The sequence below is a fragment of the Protobothrops mucrosquamatus genome, unplaced genomic scaffold (genome assembly GCF_001527695.2).
Source record: "Protobothrops mucrosquamatus isolate PMUCROS unplaced genomic scaffold, P.Mucros_1.0 scaffold_278, whole genome shotgun sequence".
NCBI classification, from domain to species: domain Eukaryota; kingdom Metazoa; phylum Chordata; class Lepidosauria; order Squamata; family Viperidae; genus Protobothrops; species Protobothrops mucrosquamatus.
In genome coordinates, this window is record NW_015386354.1 from 510,879 (window position 1) to 528,804 (window position 17,926).

Below are 17,926 nucleotides of genomic sequence, written 5' to 3' on the forward strand. Positions count from 1 at the left end.
GAGATCAATAATTGTGTATTATTGATTAATTAACACAGGAGACTAGCAGTATTGTAATATTGTAAAGTATTAAGTATTGCTATGGAGAGGTGACAGTGTAGTAGACTAAAATAGTAAGTATCTATTTTTTTTTAACCAAGAGGGGAGGGGTGTTATGTCCTGGGTCTGTGATTGACAGAGCAGGTGCAGGAAGCTGCAGTGAGACCCGGGCAGACCATGTGGCCTGCCCGGGCCAGACAGGCTGTCTCCAGCCTATTGAGCATGTGCAGAGCGGGAAAATACATTGCATTTATTGTGCTGACGCTGTTCCCTGCAGAAGGTATAAAAGGGATCAGCGCCATTTTGTGTTGTTCTGTTAAAGTTAAAATAAAGAAGCATCTGTTGTTACTCCTGCCTCATTTCAATGCCTTATCAATGCAAAGAACAGAACATAGTGTCCTCCTGAAACCTCTATTCTTGTAAGTTAAATTCAGCTGTCAACAACTGCTTCTCATCTTCTACATGGCAGCTCTTCAGATCTTTGAAGACATCTACTGGGTCTCCAGTAACCTATTCTCCAGCACTTCGAACCATTTCTCATGGACATCTCCTTTCAGGCCCTTCATTATCTTCTTCCTCTCCTCTGAATATGATTGATTTATTAAATTTTTATCCTGCCTTTATTATTTCTGTATAAATGTCAGGTACAAGCAACCATAGCCACTCATGAATAATGAAAGTAACTTTATTGTTTACCACCTATGCTACAAGAACCTGATCAGGCTTCTTGCTTTTCCCTGGGAACAACCAGATTAGGCTTATGGGTGAAGGGGGAAGTCAAGCTTATGCCTCTTGCGGCTATGCAAGGACTCATGGCTAGGCCCTTGCTTGACCCCTCCTTCTAGTTTCCCAACAATAAGTAACCCAAGGTGACAAACATACATAATACTCCTTCCTCCTTCCAGTTTCCCCACAAAAGCGAGCTTGTGAGGTGGGTTGGACTGAGAGAGACTGGCCCAAGCTGATTCCAGCAGATGCCTCCTTCTTATGTTGCCTATTTTAACTGAGAGCCAAAATGTGTGAAGCTCAGGGACGTTCTGAACATCTGAGCCATCAAGATGGTTGCCTTGGGTGCTGATGAGTCACAGGAAGCTCCTGCCAGCTGTGGCTTCTTGTTGCAGCCGGCTTTGAGAAGCCTACCGATCAAAGGAGGAGACGGCCTTTCTGCCATTCGCCTGTTTGTCTCTGTACAAACAGATAATTAAGCCAGAGCTAACAAGATCAGCCTATACATAGTCAATTCCTCCTGAACACTGTGAAATTGCATGAAAGATTGGATCAAAGTCACAATTGCACAAGGGCTCCTAATGACTTGGTGGCTTGCTGGAACAGGGTTTTAATTTTATGTTGATTATTTCAAGACCAGCAGAGGCAAGATCCCCAGGGCTGCTGTGGGGGCTCCCTTTCACTCAGACCAGGACTCTCAAAGCAGGGGGAAAGAGATTCAAGGCTTGTGGTCTCTCCAGCTTTAATTAAAACCACTAGAGAAAAAGAATGTAAAACAGACTGCCAGCATCTTCCCTGCCCCTCAGAGACAATAGAATAGAATAGAATAGAATAGAATAGAATAGAATAGAATAGAATAGAATACTTTATTGTCATTTTAAATGTATACTAAGCATACATTAAAATGAAATTTTGTTGTATTCAGCTCGCAAAAAAAAATATCATTGTGCATATATCCACATACACACAAATATATGACCGTCTGGAAGAGGGGCTAACCTAGAGGAGGGACCAGGGGGCTGGGCTGCTGGGGGGGGAGAGGCTATTGCCCTGCAGAAAGGCATTTTGTTTGCAGCTCTGCAGCTGACAGACTTTCAGAGCTGCTGGGGGGGCTGGGGGAACAGTAAGATGGCTGACACTCACCCCACTTGTCTGAGTCAGCCTCTGTCTGGCACCCAGATTCTTATAGAAAAACTATGCCATCCCTTAATAGATGGCAGCAGGCCTTTCCTTCCCCCAATTGCCTTCCTGTTCTCTGCTGCCACTGGATTGCCTCAGAATAATCTTTCTGAAAGAAATTCAGCAGGGGCACCAGTGCCAACTCAGGCACAGGCAGAACAGGGAAAAGAGGCTGCTGAGAGTGACGGTATTGGGGGTTATAGCACATCATTGGGACGACAGCTCCATTCACAAAGCACATAAACATACGCCAACCTGTCTCCCCAATGCTATTTTCCACTGAAAATCATTTTCCCTTGAATGCTTTCATAATTGGTCTTTCAGACAGTTACTGCTTTTCTGGTCTGTCAAAGACAAGATGCTTCAGACCCAGGGCATGTTCAGTCTTATTTATGGGATCCTGCCTCAAAGGTGCCTGGGACTTTTGATAAGCAGAGCTAGTCAGATACTGTGGGGGATCCTAGCTGGGCTTGCTGACTAGCCTGGATTCTGCACTAAAACTACACCATGGAACTGATTACCAAAGGCAGAAAACAGCTCCAAGGGAAGCCAGCGTGTCCAGTTAACCCAAGAGATGGTAGGCAAACAAGGATATGTTCCTTTAAAAAAACCCCATTAAGGTGCAGAATTAAAGTTGAATGGTTGAATCTTGTGCATTGGAAAAAGCAGAAAATCAAGCTAGGCTCCCAAAGCAAACCAGCAAAATGCTGTTGTGGATGTATCTCACTATTTGCCTTCTCACAGCCCTCTTCTTAACCTACTGCCCCACAGATGATACCTTTGCTAGTGGAATCTCATTGCACACTCTAGAGCTAAAATAGAATTATTGCAGGACAGTGGTGCCCACCTGTGTTCAAGGATGGGCTGATCCTCAGGAGCGATCCCAGAACAAGTAAAGCCGTTGGGTGGATGGATATTCATGGGAAGGTTGGGGCAGAACTGGGACAGGAGCCCTTTTCCTTGAAAATGTTTCACTTCTCATCCCAAAAGCTTCATCAGTTCTGGCAGGATGGTGGGGGCTATGAAGGGATTAGTTCTGACAGGATGGGGGGATGGAAGGATCATATTTCTTTGCATCTGGTCGTTTGCAGCCTCTCTGAGAGTCATTGAGGCCACCTGGGGTTTCATCTGTGCTCTCAGGGTCACCTGAATCAGAGTGCAAATGGGTGTGGAATCTCCTTGGGACAGAGAGGACGATTGGTTTGAAAGAGGAGTAAAAGAGGCCATATATTTTAAAACTGAGCAGCCCTCTTTCAACAGTGGGGCAGGGATATGACACCACCTATCTCCTGTCTACAACACAGTCCTTTCAGCAGTCCCAAGAAGGCTCTGATGATTATGAACAATTGTACTTTTGCAATAGTGGCGAATATCTGTAGCTCGGGCGTAGGATGAGGGTGCAGGTTTGTTCTGCAAGCTTGTGGGTTGGGTTCCGAATGTTTCATTACCAGGCTGGGTAACGTCTTCAGTGGAGTTTAGTGTTCTTCTGCTTATAAGGGCTTCAGGTGTGGGTGTGTTGAGTAAGGGTCTTCTGGTGGGTCTTGTGGTGGGTCAGGTGTGAGTCATCCATGAGGGTCTTGTGATGGGTCTTGTGATAGGGAGGTTACATCAGGTCAGGGTCAATGGGAGGTGAACTCCTGGGGGGGGAGCTTGTGTGGGTTGGTTGAGGATCGGTGCCGCCGCTGGTTGGCTATGGGGTTGATTTGGATCCTGAGGGATTCAAAGGCTGGTTGTGGGTTGATGTGTCTGTTGATGGAATTGCTTGTGGAGGGCCAGGCTTCGACGAACTCCCGAGCGTGGAGGGGGGCAGCATGGCCGATGATTCTTGTGTTGCTCCAATCGAACTGATGTTATTTGGTGTCGATGTGGGTAGAGATTAAGGATTTGGAATGACTGCCAGCCAGTGTTCGTGGATCCTGGTTTTTAACTGATTTGATGTTTGTCCCACGTAAAATTGGTTGCAATGGTTACAGTTGATTTTGTAGATTACATTGTTTCTTTCATCCTTCTGTGTCTTGTCTTTGGTTTTGGATAATTCCTGGCAGTGTGTGGCTGTGGGTTTGTGGGCTATTGCTATTCCTAGGGGCTGGAGAATTCTGGCTGTCATTTCTGACACCCCCCTTTTTTGCATAGTGGTTGGCTATCTGGTGTGTTGTGGTTTGGATGCTGTATGTCAGAATACAAAGTTTTTGGGATAGCCATTGCGGAAAAAGACATCAAGCAGCCATTCCTCTTCCAGTTTTCTTAGTGTTGTGGTGCTGCAGTGTGTCCTGGCCCTTTTGAAGAGAGTCTGGACACAGCTTCTTTTGTGTGTAGTCGAGATGAAGAGAGCGGCGACGTTGAAGGAGACTGTAATTTCTTCCTTGGTGTGTTTGATGCATAGGAGAAATTGTTCTGGGGTTTATTGAGTGGGTTGAGTTGTTGACCAGGTGTCTGAGTTTCCTCTGCAGGGTTTTTGCTAGGGTTTTGTATGTCAGCATTCCAGGTAGAGACACAATTGGGTGCAAGGGAATCCTGTTCTTCTGTATTTTGGGGACTCTGTAGAACCTGGGTGTGGAGGAGTCTTGTGATTGCATGTGCTTTCTCTCTAGTGGTATTAGCTGTTTTCCCATTCCCATTTTTCTTAGGGTGTCTTTTATTTTGTTCTCTAGCAGTTTTATGGGATCATTGTGGATTATTTGGTAAGTGTTGGTGTCATTGAGATGGTTTTTGGTTTTGCTGATGCAGTCAGTTTTGTCCATTACTACCATCAGTCTGCCTTTGTCCACCGGTAGGGTGATGATGCTTTCGTCTTGTTTCAGTGTCTTTAGTGTTCTCTTCTCCTTTTGGGTGAATGTTTTGTTTTGTCTGTTGCTTTGCACATTGGAGATAAATCCTTTGTCTGATACCTTCTTGTGTTTTTTGGTCCAGGTGTGTTTTTAGAATGGATTTGAGATTGGCGAGAAATTCAGTGAGGTCAGCATCTTTGTGATTGAAATTGAGGTTGTGTGTGAGGACAGTCTTTTTGTCATAGATAGAGATCTGCTGGATTGATTTCTGGTCCATAGTTCTGAGTTGTCCTCTTGTGATTTTGGGGTGATCACCCCAAAATCACAAGAGGACAACTCAGAACTATGGACCAGAAATCAATCCAGCAGATCTCTCCCCTTGCCTGCAACACCCCTTGCTCTGCTGACAAATTTCCACGCCAGTATGAAGTTTGCCGTCACATTTGCCCATGGCATTCGGAGGCTCTGGGCAGGACCTTTCTTTTAAAAAATGAGTTCATTGCATCATTACGCTTTCCACAGCGGTGTCTGTGGAAGCCATGGGGGAGTGGTTAACATTAGTGGTATTTAACTGGTGAAGAAATTATGAATGGTAAACCATTTGCAAAGACAAGCCATAAAATGCCACTTAATTGGAGGGCACATGGCCTTTGGGCTATCATGGCTCATTAGCAGCGACAGCAGCTGTGCCTTGTGCAAGTCTTCTCTGCCGTGGGATTCTCAGCAAGGACACTCTGCAAGAGACCCCTGGGAGGTCAGAGTCTGCCCAGAGAATGCTCGGACAGGATCTCCCAGTGGCAGAAGTGAGGGCACAGGGATCTCTCAGCAGCTCCAGGAGAGGAGAAGCCACGAATGGTGCCCTTCTCCTTCCCTCCCACCCGGCAGAGTGAAAGAGGGTGGCATTAAATAAGAGGCACTTTGATTCTGCAGCAGAAATGCTGGTTTTAGAAGGCAATTTGCATAAACAGACAGCTTGGCTACGAAGAATTCCAGCAGTCTCTGGTATTTACATATAGAGTATAACCCACTCAAAATACAATTAAAGGCCCTGCCAGCAAGGAGGGTGCCAAGAAACAGCAGCAGCTTTGATTTTCCCATCAAACCTAGGAGGTCCAGTTGATTTGCCATCTGATGCCCTTGGCATGAGAAACCCTCACCAAGAGGTGATGCTTGATGGGTTTCCGAAGATGGGTTTTCAGCAGTCTTGCAGGATCTTCTCTGTCTCTCTTGCTAAAACTGTCCTCATGCTGGAGGCAGAATTTCTTAAAGGGGCAGCCAAACTCGATTTAATGAGCATTGAAATTATATATGCCATTGGAGGTATTTTTTCTGTTTCCACCGGGGTGTGATTGGTTATAGCCACTGCATATAAATGACCCCAAAGGACAAAGAGACAGGAAAATAAACAAACAAATAAACAAACAAACAAATACAGATAAAATGCTCATGGAAATTCCTCTCTCGCACACGCACACACAAAATAAATATGTGCATATGACACATATGTACATTTGTGTACATATATATCTATCAGAGGCCCACTGCAACAACAGGGCTGAATGCAAAAATAAATATATTTAGTTAATTAATTGCATTAATTACAAAGCAGTACTTAACAGAAAATAAAGTTAACTGCCTGTAAAATAAGGTAACTCATTTGCAAAATTGAGGATCCCTTCTACAGATGTCAGCCATTCTCTCCTACACACAATGATCACTCGCACACAGAAGCACTAAGCAGGACAGGATGGGGTTAGGTCAAAGATTTAGTGTCCTGAGAAAAAAGAAAAGACAAAACCCCACATGGAGATGAAGTGATGCCAACGTTTTCCCCTCCTCCATGAGGGGTGGTGGAAATCACATAAACTTGGTGCAAAAGCTGTCTGTGTGTGGGAGAGAGAAACTTAACACAATGCCTGCATCTCTCTGCTCCGAGACCTTAAAGGAAGGTGGGCTGTAGCTACCCTTCTGGCAGAGCATCTGAGACCTTTTGATTTATGTGGATCTGCCCATTTCCGGCTCAACTGTGCCAGGGATGTTTCTTGGTTCCAGAACAGCACAAGACTGGCTGCTTGACCAAGTGGAAGCCAATGCACATTGGGTCAGATGGTGGTATCTGCCACCTGAGCAAAAGATGGCCTCTCTCATCTTGGGTAGGATTGTTCCAGCCTGTGAGAGTGCTGTGGAGGTAAATATTGGGGCTAAGTAGAGATCTGGGATTGTTGCAGGGCCTACTTCCTACTTCACCATTACTGTCCCATTGTTTCTTCTTGCTGTGAGAATCGGTTTCAGGTTGGCTGGTGGCCTCTCTGCAGGTGGGGCCTGAGAAGGTGCTGTCTGGTATGGATTGTTGCTTATTAATATTGTTTGAGTAGCTTGAGCTATGAGTTATAGGTGACAACCAGTGCTGTCTGTTCTGTTTTTATGGTATGTCTTTTAATAAGTCCTCTTTGGGAATCAATCTGGCTCTATTGATTTGTCTATTGATCTTGTTGGGTGGAGAGTTCAGTGTCCTGAATGCCTAGTTTAATTCCATCAGTCAAGTGAGTCAGAACAAATGTGGTTGGAGGCCTGGATGATGGATTTGGTTGGGACTTCTCAGCAGAAGCTGACACAGGTAAGGCTGAGCAGCCATATAACATGAGGTTTATCTATCCGTTGTGTAGTTTTGCAATGATATCAGCTAACTAGGCTGAGACCAAAGTTGACAGAGGGGTAGAATTTGTTGACGTCCTGGTGGAATGTTATGAGAGTTTATTACTATGGTGAATTAATAGGGCACTTTTAATCTGTCTCGTATATAATCTGCATACATCCCCGTCTTCCTCCGCTGTGGCTCACCTCAATTTAAATTCTTTTTTTTATAAATGTTTTATTGAGTTTTATTAGGGAAAGGATAAGATCAGTATGGATATTGGGTGGGATTAGGGGATGGGGTTGGGATAAGGGTAGAAAAGACGGTGAAGTTTAACAGGATGAATGATAATTATTAACTAAGCTTTACTTTTATGATGATGATTATTATTAGTGATTATAACTGTTTAGTATTATATTAATTACTGTCATTTAATATTTGTACCCGGACGATAGTCTGCTTGCTAAAGTGTTGAATTTTTTATTGGGGTAACCCCATGATTGTACCTACCCCAATTTAAATTCTTTATCTGTTGAGCCACTCCATGCAACTCACACTGTGACTTGTGCTTCACAAATCTTGTGCCTTTTAAGAAAATGTGTGGGTCAAGAAAAATTTTCCCATTCTTGGTTACAAGGAAGGATATGAACTGTAAGATCTCTCAGTCTCAGATGCCAAACTCAAGGGGAGAGTTGAGATGGTGAAGCAGATAAAGTCCAAATGGCTTCAGGGAGCAGCCTGGGGCCCAGCCCGGCATCCAACTCGGCAATATTCTGTTGTTTTCAGTAGCTGTTACATCTGGCTGCACAGACCGCCAGATGTTCAGGCTGAACTTGGCATTTTTATCCATGTATTGAGTCCTTCCCAAGGACCTAAGATAGGCAGATGTTGTGGTTTGGTGGTGGTGTTATTATTTCATTTTTCTTCTCGGTATAAATATACACAGTGTTGAATCAGAATCCAGAACAGGTTCAGTGTTTTGAGCTTCTCTCTTCTTATTTGATTCTAGCCTCTTTCTGGGAAAATCTCCTGTTTGAACGTTAAATCCAGACAGCACTTACTGACATGGCCTGGCCCAACACATAGTATTAAAGAACCCGGAGGTTAAACACGAGGATATACAATGTGTACATAAACATGTCGGTGTCTGGCTGCCTGCATTGCTTTATTTATATTGTAGTAACCATTTAGAGGAAGGTAACAATTCCAATGGAATTATTTCCTGAAACAAAGCACAGTCAGCAGGAAAAGGAGCAGATGTGGGCAAGAATTCAGCTGGTCAACAGGCAAGATAACCTGCCAAGAGACACATCAGCCAAGCTGAGCAATGATGACATGAGATGTCAACAAGAAAGCTGACTGTGACCATCATCAGACAAGAGAGCAACAACAAAGGACCAATTTTTCATGACAAAAGTCAAGTTTGTCATAACAACCTCTTTCTCAATCAGCAAGTTTCTCGTGACATACAGTTTTTCTTAGGCTACCAGGAAAGCACAAACCTCCTCATGGGCAAAAGAAGCAGCAAGACCAGCTTCACTGACAATCCTGGGCGAAGGAGATGAAGGATCCCATCTTCTGGAGCGCATTAAACCACCTTAACTCTGTGCTTGCAGATAACTATGACTCTCTTACTTGCTGATATATCTGCGCTGCACTAAACGTGGTATTGATTGCTCCTGGACTGTTTAACGTTCTCCTTTTGATTCTGCCGTGCACTGGCTAACCGTACTCTGTTGGGAGCTGAAAGAGAAACTGAATTAAAATTGGACACCATGCCACCGTCACGTGAAACTGATAGAATTGCCTGATATTCCCCAAAATGTACAATTTCTTAGATGTGTGGATTCTCTTATGAGTTCTTTTTAGCAATGAAAAAGTGTGAATTAACTTTTAGAAAGAAAAAAAAGTTGGCCTTTTAATTTGATTACTGCATGGGTGCAAAGTGGAATGGAAATTGAAAATGGAAAGCATGGAGACTGCTGGAGAACACAGAAGAGGCAGCATCTGGAAAAGCACCTACTCCTCCCCCCCCATCCCGAGGATTCTGTGTATGCTGCGCACCACGGTGCGAACGATGAGAGCACATAGGGCTTCAGAGCATAGAGAGATTTCCTTGCAAACAGACGGGCTACAAGAGAGAAACGGGCTACTGTGAGAGGGACCTTGGAGTCCTAGTCAGTGCTTTTTTTAATTAATAATAATAATAAAGTTGGAAGGGACCTTAGAGGTCATCGAGTCCAACCCCCTGCTCAGGCAGGCAGGAAACCCTACACCATTTCGGACATGGAACGGTGTTCCGGCAACTTTTTTTGAATGGAAGAACCGGCTCCTTCTAAGCTGCCTGTGCGAGTAAAGCTCTGGCTCGGTGAAAGGAAGCTGCCTGGGGAAATCGGGGGCATCGAAGGTCGACCCGGAAACACTTCCATGGCCCTGAAAGCAGACCCTCTAGTTCTCTGCCTTGGTTCACGGGGCTCCCCCTGCCGCCACCGCCTGCCCTCACCCCTGTGTGGGCCACCAGGGACCAGGACTGGCTCCTGGAGCAAATCTCTTCCAGGGACCAGGTGCAGTCCCAAAGCAGCAGCGCCGCCACCACCTTGGTCACTCTGGCTCCGGAGGAAGCCTCTGTGTCATCAGAGGTGGAGGAGGACGAGGTGGCAGAAAACATGCCGTCTCCGAACAAGCGCCCTCTCAAAAGCCGCGGCAATGGCGTCCTGATGCTGCTCACGTGATCTGCATCTCGGAAACTCCCTAAAGCAGTCCCCCCGCCCTCCGTAAAGGGCTTTCAACTGGAGCTGGAGCTGTTCGTGAGGTCCACCACCTTTTTTTTTTTTTTTTTTTACAAAAAAAGCACTGGTCCTTATGGACGATCACTTAACCATGAGCCAGCAGTGTGCAGCAGCAGCCAAAAATGCTAATAAAATCTTGGGTTATATAAACAGAGGCATAGAATCAATATCAGGTGAGGTATTAGTACCGCTTTATAAAGCCCTAGTAAGACCACACCTCGAATACTGCAGCCAATTTTGGTCACCATATCACAAAAAAGATGTTGAGAGTTTGGAAAAAATTCAGAGAAGAGTAACTAAGATGGTCAAAGGCCTGGAGACTAAAACATACGAAGAATGGCTGCAGGACTTGAGTTTGGCTAGTCTAAAGAAAAGAAGAAAAAGGAGAGACATGATAGCAATATTCCAGTATCTGAGGGGCCGCCACAAGGCAGAGGGGGTCACGTTATTCTCCAAAGCACCAGAAGGCAGAACAAGAAATAATGGTTGGAAACTGACCAAAGAGAGAAGCAACCTGGAATTAAGGAGAAACTTCCTGACAGTGAGGACAATTAACCAGTGGAACAGCTTGCCTGCAGAAATCGTGAGCACTCTATCACTGGAGATTTTTAAGAAGAAACTAGACAGTCACTTGTCTGAGATGGTATATGTAATGTATTGTGTTAAACTTATGGAACAGTTGCAAAGACCGTTAGCAGACCACGTGGCCTGCTAGCCAGACTTGCTATCTGCAAGATTGATTAGTATGCATTTGAGCGGGAGAATATGGTGCATTCATTGGCTGACGCCATCCAGAGCTGAATGTATAAATAGGGGCGGCGCCGTGTTTGTTAGTTTCTATTTTCACCTGCAATAAAGAAGTACTTGTGTTATACTGCTGCCTCTTCAATGCTAACCCAAGCAGAAAACAGAACAGTATAGGTTCTCCTGCTTGAGCAGGGGGCTGAACTAGAAGACCTCCGAGGTCCCTTCCAGCTTCTGTTCGCTTCTGCTCTTCTCTTCTCTTCTCTTCTCTTCTCTTCTCTTCTCTTCTCTTCTCTTCTCTTCTGTTCTAAATGCAACACACCCCTGGTAATTGCTGGGCCTTTGCTTGTCTGCTGCTTTTCAGTGTTGCTGTGCCTGAGATGAATCCCAACAGGCCAATTAATGCTGCGTCATTCTCAGGAGAGCCTTCCAATCTCAGGGAAGTCCAAAGAAGGCAGCTTCATTTCTGTTTTGGCAGCAGGAATAATTCTCTGTTAAGCCTCTCTGCCATATTCCTCCAGCCCACTGGCTGAGCTGCTAACTCACTTTGTCCCCTGGACTAACTAGCTAGGATGGGCACTTGACTCAGTTAATCACCTTGACTTGGTTAAGCCAGCATTAGAACAAATGGTTGATTCCTCAGTTCTACTTTGGTTTAGTTTTAATTTTGATTAGTTTTTGGGTGGCAACACTGATTGTGTGAGCCCAGCCTGCATGGTCAGTCTTCTGAGTGAACATAGGAAACGTGGTACTCCTCTGAATGCAGCTGGTGGGCACAGCACCTATTTTGTGCTCTGGCTACAGCTTGTTTGGCCAGAGCCTCGACTGTGCGTTATTTTATCTTTGGGAAAAGGATTCTGGTCCTCTGCAAAAAGGCCACCTCTGAGAAGAGGGACTTTGCTCTCCGGACCTTGAACTGGGTGTCTCTGGTGAGGGCACGAATGTGCTGCTGAGCAGGAGCCTCTCAGGCAGGGCAAACAACTAAAATGTCCGGCAGGACATTACCGTTCACTCGAGTGTGGTTTGGGGTGTCTTCATGACCGCCAAGGGTTGTACTGTCCAAGTTTCATCAGTGCAACACAGGTGTGGAACACCCTACATTTCGTTTTCTTAAGTGGAAAATTAGGAATTTGACATCCATTCCTTTATCATGGATGGATCAGATTTGATCTCTCAAAGAATCAGAACAAGTCTAGTAAGATCTTTTCAACTAACAAATTTTATTAAAAGTTATCACCTTCATGAGCTGAAGCTCACTTCATCAGAGGCATCCATTTGTATGCATGTGTGCCTTCAAGTCAGGGCCACACGTGGTCTGATCCCTTAACGGTTGGGCTGTCCTGCATTTGAAAGTGGCATCTCTCACAGGGGCTGCAGCCCTCAAAGAGGCATCCCCCATCTGCCCCTTCATACCAGCCTGAGCTCTCACCTCCAGCTGCCCAGGTGGCAGCTGCCCTGCTTGACTGCCCTCCTGGCAGGGGGTCTGCAGGGGTCAGTCAACAGGGGTGACCAGGCATTATCTTCATGTTAGCCAAGGTGCCTGTTGATCCTTTGATTCCCATAAATCAGAAAGAGGGCTCTCTGGCAGCCTCTCGGTCAGCTCTGGGTGAGATTCATGCCCTGGCTGGCCCTTTCCTCCTCAAGAAGCCACCTGGAACATTTAAAAGTAATTTTATAAATCCATAACACATAGAAAAAAGAAAAAAGGAAGAAATCTCTGCTAAAAAACAAAAAGTAAAGCAGATAATGAATGCCTTCCATAACTGCCATCTATCAATAGTATGTAATTAGTTTCTTGATTAGATGATTGCCCATATCAGGATACAACATACCATTTGCTAACAACAAAATAAAATAGCTACAGTATAAATGTACGGAACAGAATATATTCAGAAATTGCATCCTCCTGGCATGTGACTCTGATTTGTTCTAGAAAACAGACTCTCGGCGAAAGAACCTTAACTACCCACTTGGCAGCTCTGCTGACCACATAGATGTTGGTGCCCTGAGAGAAGGGCGGCAGTCTGTTACGGAGGCCCCCTCAAACAACGGTTCTCGTTTCCTGGCCATATTATTGGCCCTCGAATCAGACATGCAGGGTGCCCTCTATGGCTGCACCTCTAGAAGTGCCCTTCCTCCCTTGCCAGTCTTTTCTCATGGAGTCCTGTAACCCACACCTTGCTCTATTAAAGGCTGCTCTTTGGTTCCATGTAAAACCCATCATCGGGTATTTATCTGTTTGAAATGTTGTTTTGTCCTTGACCAACTATTTTAAACATTTATGATTTGCAAGCAACCGTATCATTTGGGTACTGATGTTCAGACCTCTCTGTTTAAAGACTTCCTTGGCCAACAGTAGATCTTAGTTTGATAGGCTGGGCTGTGAAATAATTTAATAGGTTAGTTAATTCACGTAGAATATGGCTGGGCCATACCTATCTGTTCTCCTAGACACATTTGCGGTAGTCTCCCGGATCCATGAAGAGCATCATCCATCAATAGTCAGAGGGTTTAATTATTCAATAGCTAAGTACAAGAGAGATTTCTGCTCTGACTGCCCAGGCTGGCCCACCTATGCTTGTCAGTTCCCAAACTGCATCTTAAAAACCAGGTCTGGTTTGGTTCAATAAGAGGCCTTTAACAGACCCCACAGTTCTGCACCATAAATCAACATGGCAGCTATTTTCGCCTTGTAAATCTTTAGTATAGGGATCAAACCCCTGGATATTTAAAGCTAAGTAGTTTAAGTAGTGTTTTGTAACTTGCTGCTCTCTCGCTAAACTTGTTTTGAGGTGGTTGGCCTATGACCCTCTGTCAGTAAAAGCCAGTCCAGGTATGGGAAGGAAATTTGTTCAGTAAGGTCTCTGTCCAGTTGCCAATTCTATTTATCAATACCATCACTTTGGACTTGACTTATCAACATTCAAAGAATTAGAGGCACAATAATCAATGCTCTGTTGTGTCCTGATCTGGTCAATTGACTAATCAATAGATTAATCAGGCCACATATTGCAAATAGTAGGTGTTATGTGTAAAATATGCCCAGATTTAATTGCATTTTGGTTCCTGCCTCTGCAGATTATAATTCTTACTTTATCTGTAACTTTTTCTAGCAGAGCAGTGGAAGAAGCCCTGTCGATCCACATCTCAACTATTAGGTTGCCTATAGTTTTCCATTACTGAGCAATTATTCTTTTAGCTGCTAAGATTAAATAAACAGTAAGTTCTTCATTTTTACAATTAAGGATAGATTTTATTTGTGGTGGTCAAATGATAAATTTTTTGATGAGATAAGCATCATCACTAAAAGAAGCGTTGAATAGATCCCAGAATTAGGGTGACTGCTTTTATTTATGCAATCTAACCTTAACTGTAAAACCAAAGAACTGTTTACTTAATCTTAGCAGCTAAAATAATTATCCACTAATTTAGTCCTTTTATGAAAGAAGGCAAAGTTTGTCTGGCATGATCTGTTTTTAACAAACCATTTTGGCTTTTATTTCCTTAGTATAGAACTTGACATTTATTTGTTCTAGAGCAGAAGACTGCAGCATAAAATGTAACATAACAACATCCCCAATCTATTTCTAAATTTAACATCATTTTTAAAACTCTGGAAATGATTGCCCAGTGGTCTTCAGCTGGTGCCAAAGCCTTTTCAAAAGGGCCTTCCTGGACTCCAAAATGGAAGGAACCAAGCCTGCATCTGGCTCAGTACGGGTGGTCCTTATTTAGCCGCCATGATGAACAAGTAATGTTGCAGCCATTCCTCTGGTTCATGATCTTTTTCTGCCCTTTTAATATTTCCTTCTCTGGGGGGCTGACTTCCCACAGCATCTAAGACTAGGGGAGGGGAAAGCTCTTTCCTTTTGCAGTTGCTTGGAAAAGCAGGCCCCCAGCCACCCTCTCTTCTTTACCCATATATTCTTAAGTACAGAAGTTTCACATACAATAAAATTTTAAAAACAACAATGAGCAATTATGTGGCCTATAAAGGGAAAGTAAGTGGTCTCCAGGGATCAGGAGCTGATTGATCAAAGGCAGCTTCAGCAGTGCTTGGACAGGATAGGAAACAATTGATTAAGGGGGTAGAAAAACTTTAAGCAAAAGGGACAGTCAGCAAAAACTAAAAAAGCTCGGTGGGAAATTAGAAGCCTAACTGAGACTTCTATTTGAGCAAATATATTTCAGGTTTGGTTGCATAGCTGAATGTTTAGCTCTGCATTTATTTCAAATTTTAGAGAGGAGCCCAGCAGCACTAAACCTCCAATGTGGAAGTAACTACTGTATATACTAGGCAGATAAACAGGGGGATTAAAACAAAGAAAAATAGTTCAAAAAGTCAGTTATCAGTTATGGGGGGGGACTTATAGAATATAGATGACACCTTTATTAGGCCAATCCCCATCTCCCAGTCCTGCTGTGCTACTTTATCACAGTGGGGGAGCTTTCCTGGGAAGGATGAGCCCCTCAGGAGCATATGCCAAGTGCAAATATTCCCAACAGGGTCACCCAAGACGTGAAGGCCATCCCAGCTGCCTGGGTACCTACAGTACATTGGGCAGCAGCGATACAGGAAGATGGAGGAGATAAGGGCCAAAGACCTCATTTCACAGGAGAAGACAAAGACACTCCTGTAGGGTACCAAAAAATCCAGATGGGCATTGGGATGAGAGAAGTTGGGACCCTCAGTCAGATGGCACTCTATATATTACTGAGGAAGAACTGAGGGTCTTTTGGGTTACTAATGGGGTTTATGACACTATATCCCCTTTCGGGACATCTAGTTACTGATGTTGCCGTGTGGGAGAAGAAAACCCAAAGCTGCAAAGGCAGCCTGAGTGTGGAGACATGGGACATGAGGAACATGGAAAGCTCAACACGGTGAAAGTGAAATGAATGGATGACACTCTTGGGCATCAGCTAATTGAGACAGAGTGGAGCTGGACACTTTCAGCTGGAAGATCATAATGTTTATCAGGATGTGAAGAACAAATAGGAAACGGTGTTGCTTTTATAGTTAGGAAGGTATAGCAAGGAAGGTTCTTGACAGTACAATTTATGACCAGTTGGATTTTGTGGACAACCTTTTGAACATGAGAAAGATCCAAGCATGCTCCAATCACTGATGCAAAAAAGAGGAGGTTGAGGAGTTTTAAGTCATACTAATTTGAAATTGACAGAGCAGACAAGCACGATGTGCTCCATGTGGTTGGAGACCAGAATACCAAAGTTGGAAACCTCCAGAGGGAAAATGTAGTTGGACTGTTTGGCTAGGAAGCCTCAATGAAGCAGGTTCTTATCAATTTCTGACAATTCAGTGGTTTCTTCATAGTTAACACATTCTTCGAACAACCAAAACAGCACTTATGTACCTGGATGTCATGAGAAGGAGGACTGTATTATTAGTATTAATAGGAGGTGGAGCAGCAAAGACATGGCCAGGAGCTGACTGTGAAACTCATATTGCTGATGCCCCAAGTCAAACTAAGGTGCAAGAGGAAAGCCAACTATTTTTCACAATATGATTCTGAACCATCATATTCAAGGAGAACATCAGTAATTGCTTTTAGGTCCTAAGCCTCATTGACAGAGAATCAGAGGAAGCATGGAATGGATTTAAAGAAGTCATTAAGGATGAATGTGAAACGAGACTGCCCAAAATCAAAGAACAAAAGAAAGCAACTGAATGTCAACACAAACCGTGGAAAGAAACCAATAAGAGAAGAGAAACCAAAGCCAAGACCTCAGGAAGGAACTTTAGAAAATGTTTCAAAGAGTTGTTAGGAGAAACATTTTTATGGTGATATAGGTAAAGATATTGAATATGGAAACAGACATGAAAAACAAGGAAAGTCTTTCAAAAGATCTCTGAACTAAAAGATGATAATATATCATGAATAACTGATTCCAAAAAGATCAATCAAAGATGGGAGGAAATTCTGTTCAATGGAGACATCAACATCCAAGATACCTTAAACCTTAATTACAAGAACGTCTAGTACTAGAAGATGACGTTAGATGACCAACTTGGAAAGCTCAACAGGGGCTGATGAAATATGGTGAGCAACAGAAGAAAAATCCAAAGAGCTTCTAATCAAGCTGTGCCAGCAAGCCAGATACAATGCAGTGGCCCATAGATTGGAAGAGGTCAATCTACATTCCAATAGAAGAGACACCAATCAGAATATGAACAAGAGCCTTAATTTCACATGCTAGCAAAATGATGCTTAGGATCATCTGACACAGATCAAAGCCCTACGTGGAAAAAGAGATGCTAGATGTTCAAGCTCACTTTAGAATGTGAGATATTACTGCTGATGTATGCTGGATAATTTAGAAAGCCAAAGTATACCAAAAAGAAATCAATATGTGCTTTAATAATTATAGAAAGGTCATATGTCCATCATGTCAAGCTGTGGAATGTGCTTAGAAAAATGTGAATCCTACAACATCTCATTGTCCTCATGCAAAGTCTCTACAAGTTCTCTTGGCACATGAGGTTGCTGTCCACTCGTGCTTGGATTCTGCCATATCACCTCTAATGAGGTTGAGCTGCATTGCCTCCCCTTCATTTATTTTGGCAAGTCAAGCATTACTTCCTTGGAGGAGGAGGAGCCACTGACATCTTTTTGGACAAAATTGTGGTGCACCAAAAATCTAGATGTTATGATATCTGGAAAAATGGAGAACCTCTATTCTTCTCTAGAGAACCTTTGTAACATACAGCCTGGCTCTGGAGCCCAGTGAATTTGTGGTATGGCACATTGTGAGACAGCCCAAAAGCACAGCAGCAATTTGTGCATATTTGATGGAGCGAACTTTGAATGGATTTTACTTGCAACAGGAAAGGCATCTAGCTGTTTGCTGCCTCCTTGATATTCTCCACAAGTTATTAAAAGATAATAACCAAAATTCAATGGGAAATTACAAAAGGAGGAAATCACAGACCCTAAAATATTGACATTGTTGGGAGGGGAACACAGGGAGATTTCCACTGACAAGGGAAGTGCCAAGAATCAGAATTCTGATTCCTGCAAATATGC